Below are 17,569 nucleotides of genomic sequence, written 5' to 3' on the forward strand. Positions count from 1 at the left end.
AAGTGGAGGTTCTCTCCTCCCTTCAGAGAAAGGTACCTCCTTCTTTGATGACCTGTTCTTGGGGAAAAACTTTCAAAGCATAAAAGCAATGAAGATACAACTGAGTAAAAGTTTGATATATTTATGTGAATAAATACTGTATACACTAAAATGTATAAAAATGGCACAACAATCAGACAATAAATTAGAAAATATTTCTAATGTATATGACCAAAGATTAATGCTCTTAATGTACAATTAACTATAAAGTAACAAGATGACAAGATACATAAGATAGTTCACAAGGATTTTAATATCAAATAGTTATTAAAGAAATTTAACATGTCTTGTGTAATACTGATGTGTATGAAGTGAGGTGAATATTTTCATGTTTATTGCGAGGAGTGCAAGTAATCTTTCTGGAAATCAGTTTCTTTCTCTATTTCTCTCTGCCTCCTGCTTTAATCCCTCCTTTCTCTCCCTCTCCCCCCACCTCCACAACATACATGAAGCCAATAAATGTTGACATTGTGATTTCTGTGTACATTTCTGAGAATGTACACCAAGAAAACAGAAGCTATGTAGGTAACAATTATTTATAATGATGTAAAGTTGAATAATTAAATATCAAACCATAGGGAAATGTGTATAAATTTTCATGAATGCAATAAAATACAGCTAGTAATCATATTTTCAAAAACATTCACTTCAGGGGCCAAAGTTGTGGTGCAACCAGTTAAGCCGCTGGCATTCATGTGAGCAAAAGTACTCCATTTCTTTATTTTTTTTATTTTTTTTGACAGGCAGAGTGGACAGTGAGAGAGAGAGACAGAGAGAAAGGTCTTCCTTTGCCGTTGGTTCACCCTCCAATGGCCGCCACGGCCGGCGCACCGCGCTGATCCGATGGCAGGAGCCAGGAGCCAGGTGCTTTTCCTGGTCTCCCATGGGGTGCAGGGCCCAAGCACCTGGGCCATCCTCCACTGCACTCCCAGGCCACAGCAGAGAGCTGGCCTGGAAGAGGGGCAACTGGGACAGAATCCGGCGCCTCGACCGGGACTAGAACCCGGTGTGCCGGCGCTGCTAGGCGGAGGATTAGCCTAGTGAGCCACGGCGCCGGCCAATACTCCATTTCTGATCTAGCTCCCTGTGAATACACCTGGGAAAGGAGCGGAAGATGGCACAAATACTGCCACCCATGTGGGAGATCCAGATGAAGCTCCTGGCTTCAGCCTGGCTCAACCCAACCCATTGTGGCCATTTGGGGGAGTGAACCAGAAGATGGAAGATCTCTCTCTCTCTTTCTCTGTAATTCTGCCTTTCAAATAAATAAAATAAACCTTTAAAAAATTCACTTCTTTATAAGATATTAATGTAATTATAAACAATGAAAATGCAGACACATAACTGCATTTGCAAAATAACACTAATTTTAGAAAATGTATATTGTGCAAAAGAATCAATACACACATAAAATTATTGATGAGATTATAGGTAATTTTAATTTTTATTTGAGAGATAGAGCTGCTATCCACTGGTTTACTCCCCAGATTTCTGCAGCAGCCTGGAATGGATCAGGTCTTGAGATCTTAACTCAATTCTCCTATGTGAGTGGCAGAAATCAAGTTACCTGAGCCATTACCACTGCCTCCCAGGGTCTGCATTAGCTGGAAGCTGGAATCAGGAGTTGGGGCTAGGAATTGAACCCAGATACTCTGATGAGGAATGCAGACATCTGAACTGACATCTTAACTGCTAGTGTAAACCCTTGCCCCAACAAATTTAGTTATAAAAATAATATCGGGGGCAGCGCCGCGGCTCAATAGGCTAATCCTCTGCCTTGCAGCGCCGGCACACCGGGTTCTAGTCCCGGTCGAGGCGCCGGATTCTGTCCCGGTTGCCCCTCTTCCAGGCCAGCTCTCTGCTGTGGCCCGGGAAGGCAGTGGAGGATGGCTCAAGTACTTGGGCCCTGCACCCCATGGGAGACAGGGAGAAGCACCTGGCTCCTGCCTTCGGATCAGTGCGGTGCGCCGGCCGCAGCGCGCCAGCCGTGGCGGCCATTGGAGGGTGAACCAACGGCAAAGGAAGACCTTTCTCTCTGTCTCTCGCTCTCACTACCCACTCTGCCTGTCAAAAAAATAATAATAATAATAATATCGGGACCAGCGCTGTAGTGTAGTGGTTAAAGCTGCCGCCTGCAGTGCTGGCATCCCATATGGGCGCTGGTTCGAGTCCCGGCTGCTCCACTTCCGATTCAACTCTGCAATGGCTTGGGAAAGCAATAGAAGATGGCCCAAATCCTTGGGCCCCTGCACCTATGTGGGAGACCTGGAAGAAGCTCCTGGCTTTGGGTCAGCCTAGCTCCAGTCATTGCAGGCATTTGGGGAGTGAAGCAGCAGATAGAAGACCTACCTACCTATTTCTTCTTCTCTCCCCCTCCCCCTCTTCCTTCCTTCCCCCTCTTCCCACCTCCCCCCTCCCCCTCCCCCTTTCTCCCTTTCAAATAAATAAATCTTAAAGTAATTCTCAATAATTTTCAGATTTTCTTATGGTCTTATTTTATTTATAAAATTATAAAATAGCAAGCATTAGTTTATAAAGGAAATGTACTACTCTGTTTACTTTTTTTGAAAGATTTTATTTTATTTATTTGAAAGGCATAGTAAAAGAGAGAAAGGTCTTCCATCTGCTGGTTCACTCCCCAAATGGTCCCAACAGCTTGGACTGGGCCAGGCTGAAGCCAGAAACTACTTCTGGGTCTCCCACGTGGGTGCATGGGGGGCAAGCATTTGGACCATCTTCTGCTGCTTTCCCAGGTGCATTAGCAGGGTGCTGAATTGGAAGTTGAGCAGTTGGGACTCCAACTTGCACTCTGTTTGCTTTTCTTTTGTTGACATGTTGTTGGATAGTTTGCATTGTTTTTGAATTCTTGGAGCTTTACAGTTTTTTCAAAAAAGATATATATCAAATATGCTTTCTCCTATTTAGCTGTGTTTTTTGCCTCCCAATTTCTTATGAGACCCTAGTCTTTTATTTTATTTTTTTTCCCTCTAATGTGTCTCTAAAATCCAAACACTTTGCTAATCTGAAGATGATATTCAACTGAGGTTCTGAATTAGTACTGATGAATTCCATGGAAGCAGTCTGATTAAAATATTTGTTGGGGTCTGCACCACCAATTCTCTGCATAACTCATTTGTGAATTCACAAAATAAACTTCTTTTCATGAGATTCTCTGATTGTTCTCCTCCCTCACTTTAAAAAGTCCTGCGTCCTTTCCTCTTCCAGTTCTTTCCCTTCTCCCTTTGAACGCCTTATCTGACTTTCCTCCCCCTTCTGTTCATTCCTTTACCTTCTCTGCCCTTTTTCCCTGGCTTCTGCTCTGGCTAACTACCTTAAATACTTTACTTGCTCTTTTCCCTTTAACTTAGTTTTATGCCTGTCTTAGTTTTTTCCTCTGTGAATTACTTTAATTTTCTAATCACCTCTCTGTACTTCATTTATCTATTAATCCTTTAAGCTGACACCCTAGACATACTGATGTTCTTATAAACAAGCATAATATTTCCTCTTTTTTTTCTAAGACAAAAATTCATTTTTGAAACTTGATCAGCACTTGCCTTTGAGGTTTGACAGTCCTGTTGCTGATACATGTTCATTTCACTTTCTACCATAACCCTTAGACCTTCTTGTGATTCCGTTTTACATTGGTGCATTTGATTATTCTATCCTTTGTGAATCACATTACATTTATGAATGCTTTATTTAATCTTATTTTATTGATTTCTGTCCATTTAAAAAATTATCCTGCTCACGCTCTATTTTATGCTTATCCTGCAATGTGTGGAAACACCTGCAAATTTTATTAGCATCCTCTCTCTTCTATTCTTGAAGCAGTAAATGAAAATATTGAATTGTATTGAACTCAGAGTGGACCCCTAAGAGACATACTTGACACATACACCCAATCCAGTATTGAACTGTTAGTAACAACTCTTTGTACTCAATTTGTTTTTAACTAATTTTGTATCTGAACTATCCATCTATGGCACTTCTACCTAATTCACCCCTCTTAAAATTTTTGCTATCTCAAGTCTACCATCTTTTTGTTGTTGTTAATGTACTGAACTTACCCTGTTGAAGGGAGAATTCAATTGTGGTTTCAAATTATTTCTTTCTGACAAACTCATGCTACAAACTGTCTTCTTATTTCAATGCAGTCCAAATTGATCCTTATTAACAGTTTTACGTATTGTGTTAGCTGTTCATTGAGCTGATTCAGTAGCGCACTTACTCATTTGTTGCTCTCTGGAGTCACGTTTTTCTCTCCACACAGCCCTTTTTTCACTTTCTGAAGGCCCTAGTTACCCAATAGGCTACCAAAATAGTTGTTTCTTGACCTCCACAATTCATCTTTCAGTTTTTCTGGCTTCAAAGGTTCATCACCTGGCCCATAATATATGCTACAAGGTTTAGCTTTAAAACATTCCATTTGCTTCTTTATGTAATAGAGTTGGTTCTTTTTTTTAAAAAAAAGATTTATTAATTTATTTGAAAGTCAGAGTTACAAGGAGCAAGAAGGAGAGGCAGATAGATAGAGAGAGAGAGAAGTCTTCCATCCACGATTCACTCCCCAATTGTCTGCAAAGGCCAGAGCTGTGCTGATTTGAAGCTAGGAGCTTCTTCTGGGCCTCCCACGCAGGTGCAGGACTTGGGCCATCCTCTATTGCTTTCCCAGGCCATAGCAGGGAGCTGGATCAGAAGTGGAGCATTCGGGACTTGAACTGGCACCCATATGGGATGCTGGCACTGCAGGCAGCGGCTTTACCTGCTATGGCACAGTTGGTTCTTTTGTTTTGTTTCTTAAAACTAGGTCTTTATTTTGGAGTCATCTTTTTCATTCATAATCTGTTACCACCCCTGACCAGAGTAAACCCACCTCCCACCCCCCTCAATCTTGATACTGTAAAGAGGGATTCTTTTTTTTTTAACTTTTATTTAGTAAATAGAAATTTCCAAAGTACAGTTTATGGATTACAATGGCTTCCCTCCCCCCATAACTTCCCTCCCACTCGCACCCCTCCCCATCTCCCGCTCCCTCTCCCCCATTCCATTCACATCAATATTCATTTTCAATTATCTTTTTAAAATTTTTTTTATTTTTTAACTTTTATTTAATGACTATAAATTTCCAAAGTACAGCTTATGGATTACAATGGCTTTCCCCCCCATAACTTTCCTCCCACCTGCAACCCTCCCCTTTCCCACTCCCTCTCCCCTTCCATTCACATCAAGATTCATTTTCAATTCTCTTTATATACAGAAGATCAATTTAGCATGTATTAAGTAAAGATTTCAACAGTTTGCACCCACATAGAAACACAAAGTGAAAAATACTGTTTGAGTACTAGCTATAGCATTAAATCACAATGTACAGCAAATTAAGGACAGAGATCCTACATGAGGAGTAAGTGCACAGTGACTCCTGTTGTTGACTTAACAAATTGACACTCTTGTTTATGGCATTAGTAATCACCCTAGGCTCTTGTCATGAGTTGCCAAGGCTATGGAAGCCTTCTGAGTTCACTGACTCTGATCATATTTAGACAAGGTCGTATTCAAAATGGAAGTTCTCTCCTCCCTTCAGAGAAAGGTACCTCCTTCTTTGATGACCTGTTCTTTCCACTTGGATCTCACTCTCGGAGATCTTTCATTTAGATCTTTTTTTTTTTTTTTGACAGAGTGTCTTGTAAGCCAACTTTTTTTTTTCATTTGTGTACTTTCTTTTTCTATTCTATCTTTTTTTTAAACTTTTATTTAATGAATATAAATTTTCAAAGTACAGCTTATGGATTACAATGGCTCCTCCCCCCATAACTTCCCTGAGAGATGATCTCTCTCTGCCTTTCAAACAAATAAAATAATAAAAATCCATGTATATACCTTTTAATCTGGCAGTATCTATCCTATGAACTTATTATCCAAATAGTTTTATGCTTATGTTTAAAATGACATGTGTCATATTACTTATTGAGCAGTGTTTTAATAGGAAATTACTGAATATGTTATAAATTTATATTCATAGGTAACTGATTAAGTAAAATATGTCATATTATTATAATAGGATGTAATGAGATTATAACATTTTTTAAGGGATGAAAATGCTCTTTAGGTACTGGTATGAAAATGTTTCTGACATATATTGCTAAGTAAAATTGTTAAGGTACAGTATGTTAATCTAACACTGGTGTAGAAAAGAGATAGACAAAGAAACAGATAAATATATATTTCTACTGGTCTATGAATAATAAAAACTCTAAGGGCAAAAAATAATAATCAGTGGTTACCATTTGGGACATACAAACTTGGGTTTGAAGAATCAGGGTTATGAAGGAGACAACTTTATTTATTATTAATGTGCATGTATTATCTATTTAACAACCTGGATATTTTTATAATGAAATCATTTTATAAATGAAGACCTTAAAATACATTTTGGGGGTTGGACATTTAATGGAATTTAGAAATACCAGCATCCAGAGTGCTTGGTTTAAGTCCTGGCTCTACTTTTGATCCAGCTTCCCGCTATGGTGCAGCCTGGGAGGCAGCAGGTGGTGGCTGAAGTACTTGGGTCCTCTGGCACTCAGGTAAGAGACACAGATAGGGTTCTGGGCCCCCGACTTCAACCTGATCCAGCCCTGGCTATTGCAGATATTTGGGGAGTGAACCAGTGGAGAAGAGATATCAATTTCTTTTTCAAATAAAATGAAAATAAATTTGTAAAATACCTTGTTGATATAGATATAAATTGATGAGATTAAATGTGCTATGATTTAATAATAAAGTTATGATTTGAATAATTTACCATAGATGACAAATGTGTTGCTTTCAATGTTGTTCATTATTGGGCAGGTCAAGTTCTGTGCAACTTGATTTTGCTGACAACAAAATAGAGAAAATTCTTGACAGCTACCCTAATGTATTCACAGTCTTTGAAAAGATTAATAGCTATTGATGATTTTAGAACCAACAAACATTTCCATGTTATCAAATACCACGGGATACAGCAAATGAAATGTATTATTTAAATGCAGGTCATAGAGAAAGTTCTTTTTGCATTACGTTTTATGTTTTTCTGGGCTAAAAAATAAATTGAAACATTAAATGGAACCTAAATATAATATGACTTACCTAGTAAAAATTCCAATTGGTGCAGAAGTCAGATTTGCTGTTTTTTTTTTTTAAATTGTGTAGCATTTGTGTGGTTCTTATTAATTGGTACATATTAGAAGTAACACAAGAAAATTATACTTTTTTTGGTAAGTACAAACCTGTTTGTGTACATGAGCACATGTGGGTTCTTGTTTTGTTTTTAATATATGAAGTAGCTATTTGCCTTTAATTCAATGAATTATAGTAGAATTAGTTCTCAGCATGAACTACTGAGAGCCTTGCATTTATATCTGTTGTTTTCAAGAAAGAAAAGCTTGATGGTTTTAGTTCTAGTTATTATTTTTCCAGAGACCTTCATCACCCACTCTCTTATTTGCCATTAATATGAATTAATTCTTCCATTTTCAAGCCTCAGGAATGGCAAGAAAAATGAAATCTCACTTTTTCCTCTCCTCCTTTTACATGAGAGGTCATGAGTTGGGGAGGTATGCACAAACTGCCCCCTTTTAAAGGCATTCAGTTGGAAGCAGACTGAGGGCAAGGTCTCTGAAGAAATATCTTCTGGGAAAATGTCAGCATTTCATATCCTGTGGAGAGAATGTTCTAAGATGGTGTGGTAAGAGTCCAGCATGTGGGCTTCTGGCAATTAGGACTATGAAATAGCATTAATCTCTCCTTTGGTTTCTTTGTGAAATGAGATTTTTTTTGTATCAAAGTAAATGTAAAACAATAGAATTGAACATTCCATTATAAGTCCATGTTTCATACTTGATTTGCTTGTTGTTATCCACAAGGTATCTCTCAGTTACATTGATTATATTACCAGATTATCTGATGATTAAGGCCATTAACAATCCACTCTTCAGTAGTCAACATAACAATGCTTAGTTGCCTTGCAGTAACAATTAGGGAATGAAGCAATTTACCATAATTAGGTGTTATCTGAAAAAAAAATCCACATTAAGGGAAGTTAAAAAGACTTCTTTTTCATGTTTAGAAACGACTGTTAACAGAGCAATTTTTTCTGAATTACAAAGAAAATTATTGCACTTTTAATTTGCTCATTATTGCAAACACAGAAACAACAAATAGTTCTTGTTCAGAGTATACCCCGTGTGGCTTTGGGCAAGTTTCTTAAGACCTTTTTCTGTTCTTGTTTCATCATCTAGTAGGCAATGGTAATTGTCATACCACAAGTAGATACTGATGAGTCATTAATGTCTGCAAAGTGCTTTGAGATCCTGGGAAAGAAAATATTTTATAAATAGGTGTACAATTTATATAAGACTTTTTTTTTGACAGGCAGAGTGGACAGTGAGAGAGAGAGACAGAGAGAAAGGTCTTCCTTTGCTGTTGGTTCACCCTCCAATGGTGGCCACGGCCGGCGCACTGCGCTGAGCCGATGGCAGGAGCCAGGTGCTTATCCTGGTCTCCCATAAGACTTATTTTTAACTTTTATAATGGGCTTATTTAGATTTAAGACCTGGCTTAAAAAGCCCTTTATTCCTTGTTCTGAATTTTCCTTTATCAAGTAAGACTATTTTATGTTTTTTCATAGTTTTAGTATCTTTTCAAGTCTTTCAGTGAGATTTCAACTTTTATGGTCTATCTGGATTAAAATCCCCATTGGCCATATTATTGGCCAATCATCCAAAATCTCCACTCAAATAAAATGGGATTACCCATTGGGAAATGTATTTCTGCTTGTATGTTTTTAGAAATGCTAAAATGTGGATAAGAAATCTGGGATTTCTGCTTTGTTTCATTGAACTTGGCACATTTTCTGTTCTTGCCATTTTGGGGCAGCTAGAGGAAGAGGTAATAGGCTACAGAACTGCTATTAGATGGATTGGACACAATGTTCCAGATATATATTCTATCTTAGTCATAATTTGGAAAACCTGTAGGTATTGAAGATCCTGGATAGACTGGTGGAGCTAGATTTGGAACTTCAGATTGTAGGGAAGTCAGTGCTCAGCTCATCTCATATTTCTGTTCAAGTCTGCCTAAACCTGGGAGAGGATTGAGATTACTAAATTGTGAAATCTAGTAGAGATTCAGAGTAGTGACCAAGACAGAAGCTTACTGAAGCATGTCAACATGGGAGTAGGAGTTAAAGAGAAAGCCAGAAAGAATAGCTTTCAGAAAGGGAGAATCAGAAAGAGAGAAGGAAAATATTTCCCTAAGGAAATGGATCTCAGAATTTTAAAAAACATGAACGTAAATATCAAGTGCTTATTATGTACCAGACACTAAGCACTTTACAAGCCTTCCCACCTTTAATCTTCTCAGGAAGTTTAAGAGTTAGATACTGTCATTACCCTTGTTTTATAGCTGATGAAACTGAAGGATATAGAAGTGAAATAATTTGAACAAAGCCACAAAGCTAGTAATTGATAGAAATAGGACTTGAACTTGAGTGATGTAGCTCCAGAATCCATGCAAATAACTGATATTTACTACTGAATTTTTACTATTGGATTATAGCAAGCGACATGGCAGAAAATCAAGAAACCTTGGTGATCTTTACTACTCCACTAGATTTCGAGGAGGCTGTTTTTTTTTTTTTTTTTCCAGGCAGAGTGGACAGTGAGAGAGAGAGAGACAGAGAGAAATGTCTCCTTTTCCATTGGTTCACCCCCCAATGGCTGCTGTGGCCGGCGCACCGCACTGATCCAAAGCCAGGAGCCAGGTGCTTCTCCTGGTCTTCCATGCAGGTGCAGGGCCCAAGAACTTGGGCCATCCTCCACTGTACTCCCGGGCCACAGCAGAGAGCTGGACTGGAAGAGGAGCAACCGGTACAGAATCCGGTGCCACGACCGGGACTAGAACCGGGGGTGCTGGTGCCACAGGCAGAGGATTAGCCTAGTGAGCCACGGCGCCAGCCAGGGGAGGCTGTTCTAAACCTAAACTAAACTGAATGGTGAAACTGAACTTATTGATACTGCCATCAATTTAAATTGACTCAAGAGCTGGGAACAATTTGGGTTTGCAATTTGGGGCAATACTCACCTCTTGCTAGAATACTGGAATTAGTATTCATTGTCCCTCAGTCTTCCAGGTACATCTATATTATCTTCACTGAATTAAGTTGGTTTTGTGACTAGTGGATGAGCTTTAGGATTTACTAACACCCATAGCACCCTGCTAGATTACCTTAGCCCTGATTCAAAGGGAAAGTTGCTGTCATCTAGCTCAATGAATCTTGATTGTTTATGTTGATCTTCAATTCAAGTACTGACTAATCCTAATCTTCTTTCATCAATGAGGCCAGGTAAGATCACATCCTGAGTTTGCCTGGGAATATTATATACATAAATTTAGGAAACTTTCCTTCTCATCTCTAGCATTTTTGGTGATTGGATTAGATTTGTTATATGATCTTCCAGAAATGTTATCTAGCAATTTGAACCTTCCAAAAGTGAATAAATAACACCAAAAAATGAAAGTCTCCCCCCCCCACATACACACACACACACATACAGGTAAGTTTCTCATTTCAATGCACAAATTGAATCCGTGAACTGGTGAAATTTCTTATGCTACTATTATGTCTGGGAGTCAGAAGGGGAAAAAAAAAGACTGGAAAAGGCCTAACTGGGCTAATGATACAGTATAGGGAAGAGTTAGCGAATGAACATTTACTATGTGGCTACTCTGTGCTGGACTTTATGCCAAATGGCTTATACAAGTAGGCTTCAAAAAGTTCATAGAAAATGAATTCAAATTTATCCTGATAGGGCATTACAGGTTGTGTAAGTGTATTGAAACATATTGTTCCACATATAGACATACAATATTGTATGTGAAATACATTTTTAAAAAGATATATTTGGGGAAGTCATTTACCTTAGAAATTAAGACACTAATTAAAATGTTCACATCCCAAATTAGAGTGCCTGGGTTTAATATCCAATTCTAATTCTTGACTCCAACTTCCTGCTAATGCAAATCCCTGGATACAGCAGTCATGGCTCAAGTGATTGAGTTCCTACCACTCATGTGGGAGACATAGATTGAGTTCTCACTCCCGGCTTCAGCCTGGCCCCGTCCTAGCCATTTGGACATCTGAAGAGTAAACCTATGGATGGGGGCTCTCTCTGTCTCTTAGTCTCTCAAATACTTTTTTTTTTAAAAAGAAAGTTTGCTTCGGTGGAAAAAATGAAATTCATGCATATGAGGGATCTTTAAAGAGTTCATGAAATGTGTATTATTAAAAAAAAACTACATGGATTTAAAATTTTTTTAACCAAAATCAATTTACCTTCATTTTTAAAATTTTTGAGATAACATATTTTTAGTTTTCATTATTGTCCAAGGCTTAATGCTCCTCTAAATGAAGAGTTCAACAAATAAAAGAGACTTTGGTTCATCATCTTTTAATTCCATTTTCTATGAACTTTTTGAAGTCTCCTTTTATAATATTATAGTAACTGAATATTAGTGTCCTCATTTTCAAAGATGAGAAAACTGAGGCTCAGTGAGGTTAAATAACATATTCAAGGTTATAGTGCTGGGAAGTAAGGAATTAAACCAAGTCGTGAATTGAGATCTGTTTTTGAAGCCTAGGACTGTAATAGTCCCTCATATTCCTTTTCTTTGTTCTTTTCTATTGGTCTAGTTGCAACTTAAATTACAACTCATTTTGGAGTCACTCATTGAATCTAATTTATGTTATGCGTAGTAGCTAGAGTCCATTTTTGAGGCTAGTTAATGATAATGATTATAATAATAATGTTAAGAAGAAAATCATTTAGTGAACCATGCTAGATGCCACACAGCATATCAAGTACTTTGGATGGATTCTTTCATTTGTTCTTTATAATAAGCACAATGACTTAGGTACATCAAATATCCTTATTGACAAAACAAGTTTAGAATGGTTAACTGATTTTTGTAGGATTATACAGTTCGGGAGCATCAAAGCCAGGACAAAAACTTGCATCTGACTATAAAGCTCCAGTTGTCTGCTACTGCCTCTTAGACTTTTCTAAAATGATTTTTGAGTTAACTTCCTAATAGGAATAAGTTTGTGCTTTAAGAATTTCTATGTAATATGTAGCATTGGCTTTTTTGATGGCCTTTAACCTGTGTATTGCTGGAACAAGAAATGATGCCTCAGCCTAAAAATTGGCCGTATATTGGGATCCATTAAGAAGCCACTGTAAGTCTGGTGTGTTGTCCTTTTCCTTTGTTCATCCTTATGTATGCCTCATTCCTACTTGAAAGTTTTGGTCTCGTCAGCAGTAAATTCAATGCTTACACATCTGGGTCACTAAGGCCTATTTGCTGGTTACATGAGCTCTAAAATGGCAATTCCAGGAATAGAATTGAGATGGGAAGTTGGTCATGGTGAATCTTCATGAGAAAAGGGGAAAAGACGTAAGGGGTTTTGTGAAGTGTACAGGAGCAGCAAGAGGAATTTCTCACAAGTTTATTAAAATTGCTACAAAAAGGGACGAAAATCCTCATTAAAACAACACAAAACTTGCTGTCTCACATATCTGAAGTTTAAAGGTCTCCATTTCATGTGTCAATTCAAACTGTTTTTTTCAAGTAGCCACGGTAGTGCCTCTCCTTGCAAAATGCAGACCGCTAAAGGTCAGGCTACTCTCAATGCTTTCAAGAATGGAGGAGACTGCAAACCCATCCGTTTGGAAAGGAAGAGCTGATACTTGCTATTCATGCTAAGGAGATCAGAGGTGAAGAGGAAGCCAACAGGGAAGCATTGCAGTGACTCCTAGAGCTGCAGGCAACCTGAGGCTTTGAGAATGAATGGTTTTTAGAAGGTTTGGTCACTAGCAAGTAAGTTCCCCAAATGAGAAGAGTTGGTACTCTATCGGCTCTTACTTGTGTAAGAGTTTCCTGCTCAAAGGATTTGTGCTATGAAAGACACAGAGGACATTAAAGGTTGCAAACCCACTTAACAAAACAACTTTGGTAAGGGAACTGTCAATAACAGGCAGAGGCAAATATGCTACAGCTTGAGTCTGGCTGGAGCCAGGCTGCCTGCATGCTGTTTCCTTCTACAGATGGGGCCGCACTTGGCAAACGCAACGTAGATTTGGAATTTAAAGCTACATGGTGATTTCAGTATTTCATTTTCCCACAAATCAATCAGGATGATTCAAAACCAAAGCAGATGGCCACACAGCTACTGTGGAATATCAGCTACTGGCCAACCTTTTATTTTTCTTCAGAACATTACCTCTTACAACAACTTTAGTTTTCAAAGTGTCTTAAATGTAGCAAAATACACTTCGCTGGGAAGAGTCTATAATTCATCTCTTTTTCCTTTGCAACTGCTGTTATGATTCTCAGGGAGATCTAATGCCTCTCAGAACTCAGAAAGCCAGTGTGCATATTCAAAGGCTATAGAATGTGGGGCAGCTTGATACTTGCTGGGAGTGGGTTCGGGGGCAGCTAGGAGGTTGCTGAGATTGTACTTTGTTGTCTGCCTTTTCATTTGATTTTGTCTTTGACTGAAACACCGCAGAAAGAAGCATGTTGAAGATAGTTACAGAGCTAGGAAAAGGACCTTTAGCAGGCCTAGCAGCCACCAAAAATCTGTTTTGGATGTAGTCTGTACTCATGGACTGGAAATGTGATAGTTCCAGACAAATGTGTGTGATGTGGTGTGTGTGTGTGTGTGTGTGTTTTGTGAGTTTTTCCTTTTCTCTAAGAGAACTTGTGTTTCTCTTGAGTCCCTACCTAATAGCTCCATCTTCTTCTTTTTCCTTTCTTAACTTTTTTAATTTGAAATATTTTTTCATTTATAGAAGAATAGTAAAAATAAGAGAAGGGTCTTGCATACTTTTCACCCAGATTTCCTATTATTAACACATTATATTAACTGTGGTGAATTTATCAAAACTAAGAAATTAACATTGGAACATTGCTATTAAGTAAACAACAGACTGTATTCAAAATTTACCGGCCTTTCTACCAACGCTCTTTTTTTTCTGTTAAGGATGTGATCCAGAATTTCATGTTTTATTTAGTCATCAAGTCTCCTTAGTTTCCTCCAATCTGTGGATTTTTGGATTTTTGGGTTTTTGTTTTTCATAACTTTAACACTTATGAGGAGTACAGATAGTATATTTTGTAAAATGTCACTCAATTTGGATTTGGCTGATTTCTTGCAATTGCATTGGAGTTCTGAATATTTGAGAATACTCTAGAGGTGATACACCTTTTTTATTCTAATCATATCAGTACACACCTTATGTTAGCTTGACTGATCATTCATGACTTTAATCCCAATCAGGTCTCCTTAGTTTTAAAAATGTATGTGTAAAGTGCACTGTTTGGTAAGTGGCTAACTGATTGTATAATGCAAAAGAGTACTTATCTCAATGCCTGGCACTTAGTACATGTTCATTCATTCATTCAGCAACAACTATTTATGGAGTCAGCCAATATAGCCAAAATTTCAAGTCTGTTTATAAATTCACCTATTCAGTAAACAAATATTTTTATTGAATTGTTACATACAGAAATTTTATTAGAGTAAAGCAAATAAGGAAATTGTCTTGGATGCAAGTTTGTCAATATGAGAGTGTTATTTAATTAGTGTTAATGACTGATAAATATGTTTCATCACTCTTGATGAAGTTGACATTTGTCAGAGCTTTGCCTCTTATCAACTCTGTGATCTTGGGCTAGTCATTTACTCTTTAAGTCCTAGTTTTCACAAATTTAAAATAGGAACAATGATAGATCTGCATCATGAGATTTTTGTAAAGATCAAAAGAAGATGTTACATTTGTTATGAACAATGCGACCTGACAGTACTTATTTAATTATTGGCAATTATTGTTTTCATATAAATCTCAAGAAGGAGTTCATTCTGTTGTTTGAAATAGCCATTTGTCCTATTCATTTGTGGGATCAATCTGATAAATCATTTTATCAACTAAGAGTATCTGCAACAACCACTGCTGCCAAAAATATAAGCACCAATCAGTTATATAATAAAAGCTCAAATAGAGTAGCTTCTTTTGTTACTATTGTTGTTAATCTTATTATTATTACCTGGAAGGGTGAAATGGGTCCCAATTATAGGAATCTGTAGATGTTTCCCTTATTATTTGTCAAAAATTGTGATGTTCTTGAAACCTGCTCTTGCTGGGCCCACCCAGGCCCTAGCTAGGGGGTAGAAGGAGTCAGGGTTGAGCTGGTTGGGCCAAAGGCTTGCACACCACCACTCTGTCTGAAGAAATGAGTGGTGGATGGACCCCAAGTAAGAGCACAGTGTATGTCTCCAACTTGCTTTTTTTCCTGATGAACAATGACTTATACCGGATATTTTCTAAGTATGGCAAAATTGCAAAGGTTACTATAATGAAAGATAAAGATTCCAGGAAGAGTTAAGGAGTTGCACTCATTTTGTTTTAGGATAAAGACTGTGCAAAACTGCACCAGGGCAATAAACAATAAAAAATTATTTGGTAGCTAAGAGCAGCTGAGTTCATCCAAAGACAAAACCACATTGATAAATCCAGTACTACAAATATGGGGAAAGTGGATGCTTAAGTTATGCCTGACCTAAAAATATGCTTGGAGAACATGAACCTCCAAAGAAGAAAGACAAAAAGAAAATTCTGAACCAGAAGAAGAGACTGATAAGGAGAAGAAAGTGAAGATGAAGGGAAGACCATGCTCTGGACAGCCTCGGCCAGGCCACAACCTTCCAGCAAGCCAAAACTGAAGAGCAAACCAAAATGGAAAGTCATTCAGGGGGTCCTTCAAAATCAGATGACTCCAGACACCCAAGTTAAAGGAAATCCCATATTTCCGTGATGAGGAAGAGCTTAGTGATTAAACTTATATTTATTGTCTAAATATCCTTAAATTAAAGTCTTGGAGCACAAAGTTCAGCTAAGGACTAAGGTTACTTTTAGAATTTGAGCATAAGAACACTTAATACCCAATACTTCCTTTTACTAGAAAATAGTTCATAGCAAATTTTTTTTATTTAATGAATGCATTTTTACATAGATACAGCTGTAGGAATACAGGGGTTCTTTCCCTCATGCCCCCTACTCCACTCCCTTCCCGCCTCCCATTCCCTCTCCCATCTCCTTCTTCATTATGGATCATTATTATTATGACTTTATATATAGAGGACCATCTCTATGCTAATCATAGATTGCAACAATTTGTCCCCACACTCACCCACAACATACAGAGTACGGTTTGGGGAGAGATTTTGCAGTCGATTCTCATATTGCAATTCAATAGGGACAGAAGTCCTACCTGGGGAGCAGGTGCACAGTGACTATTGTTCCTTTAACAATTAGCACTCTTTTTTTATAGGAAATTTAAAAATACATATAAAGTCTCATGTTTCTATCTTAGCACAGTAGAGCTCGAGCATCCCTAATCTGAAATCCTGCACCCTACAAAATCTGAAACATTTTTGAAGCCAACACAATGTCTCCTGTAGGACATCCACACTGTGGAACTCTGTTTCATGATGCTATTACACATCCTCTACAAAATTAACCTCAGGCTATGTACACAAAATTTATATAAACCATCAGTGAAGTTCATATTTAGACTCAGGTTCCATCTCCAAGATAGCTCATTATGTATATGTGACTGCTCAAAAAAAAAAAAAAAAAACAACAACAAAAAAAAACAGCCCATACCCTGGAATCCAATATAATTCTCATCCCAGGTATTTTGGATAAGAGATACACAACCTATACTTAAAATCAGAACTTCCTAGGAATAATCTTGAAAACAGCTAATTTTAATAAAAATAAGTAAGCAATACTATTATAGTAATACTGTTGTAATCCCATGAGAAAAAGATATTAAGGTGATTTGAAATGTTCATTATAATACTTTATTCATTTCTCTCTCTCTCTCTCTCTACCTGTCAAAAAAAAAAAACTTTATTCATGTCTGGTTTCCATGACTTTTGAAATTCAATCTTGAAAACAAAAATTTGTATTTCATTTTGTGTTTCTATGGGGGTGCAAACGATTGAAATCTTTACTTAATGTACACTAAACTGATCTTCTGTAAAAAAAAAAAAAAGAAATTATCAATTCCCAACTTGACTCTCATTGGGATTAAACATGACAATAGGTCTGATCTGATTTCATCATCATTTAAAAAAAATCATCTATTATTTTTCACTTTATGTTTCTGTGTGGGAGCAAACTGTTGAAATCCTTACTTAAGGTATACTAAGCTGATCTTCTGTATATTAAGATAATCGAAAATGAATCTTGATGTGAATGGAAGGGGAGAGGGAGTGGGAAAGGGGAGGGTTGTGGGTGGGAGGGACGGTATGGGGGGGGAAGCCATTGTAACCCATGAGTCGTACTTTGGAAATTTATATTCATTAAATAAAAGATAAAAAAAAAGAAAATGTTAATAAGCCTTTTTAAAAGAATTGTCTCTTAAG

The 17,569-nt window shown here is 37.5% G+C and overlaps 1 long non-coding RNA gene and 1 pseudogene across 2 annotated transcripts in view; both read left to right on the forward strand.

The window, feature by feature from the left end:
* LOC149119700 (uncharacterized) overlaps positions 1-17,569 on the forward strand; it is a 183,394-nt gene that overhangs the window by 162,095 nt on the left and 3,730 nt on the right. For both annotated transcript variants that reach the window (XR_016228171.1, XR_016228170.1), the window contains one exon: positions 6,555-6,623. This is a non-coding gene — a long non-coding RNA (uncharacterized LOC149119700). The remainder of the gene's footprint in view (positions 1-6,554; positions 6,624-17,569) is intronic.
* Positions 15,370-15,973, forward strand: LOC100346919 (zinc finger CCHC-type and RNA-binding motif-containing protein 1 pseudogene; annotated as a pseudogene).

Source organism: Oryctolagus cuniculus, chromosome X (assembly GCF_051225735.1).
Source record: "Oryctolagus cuniculus isolate XC-2025 breed Fujian yellow rabbit chromosome X, ASM5122573v1, whole genome shotgun sequence".
Lineage (NCBI taxonomy): Eukaryota > Metazoa > Chordata > Mammalia > Lagomorpha > Leporidae > Oryctolagus > Oryctolagus cuniculus.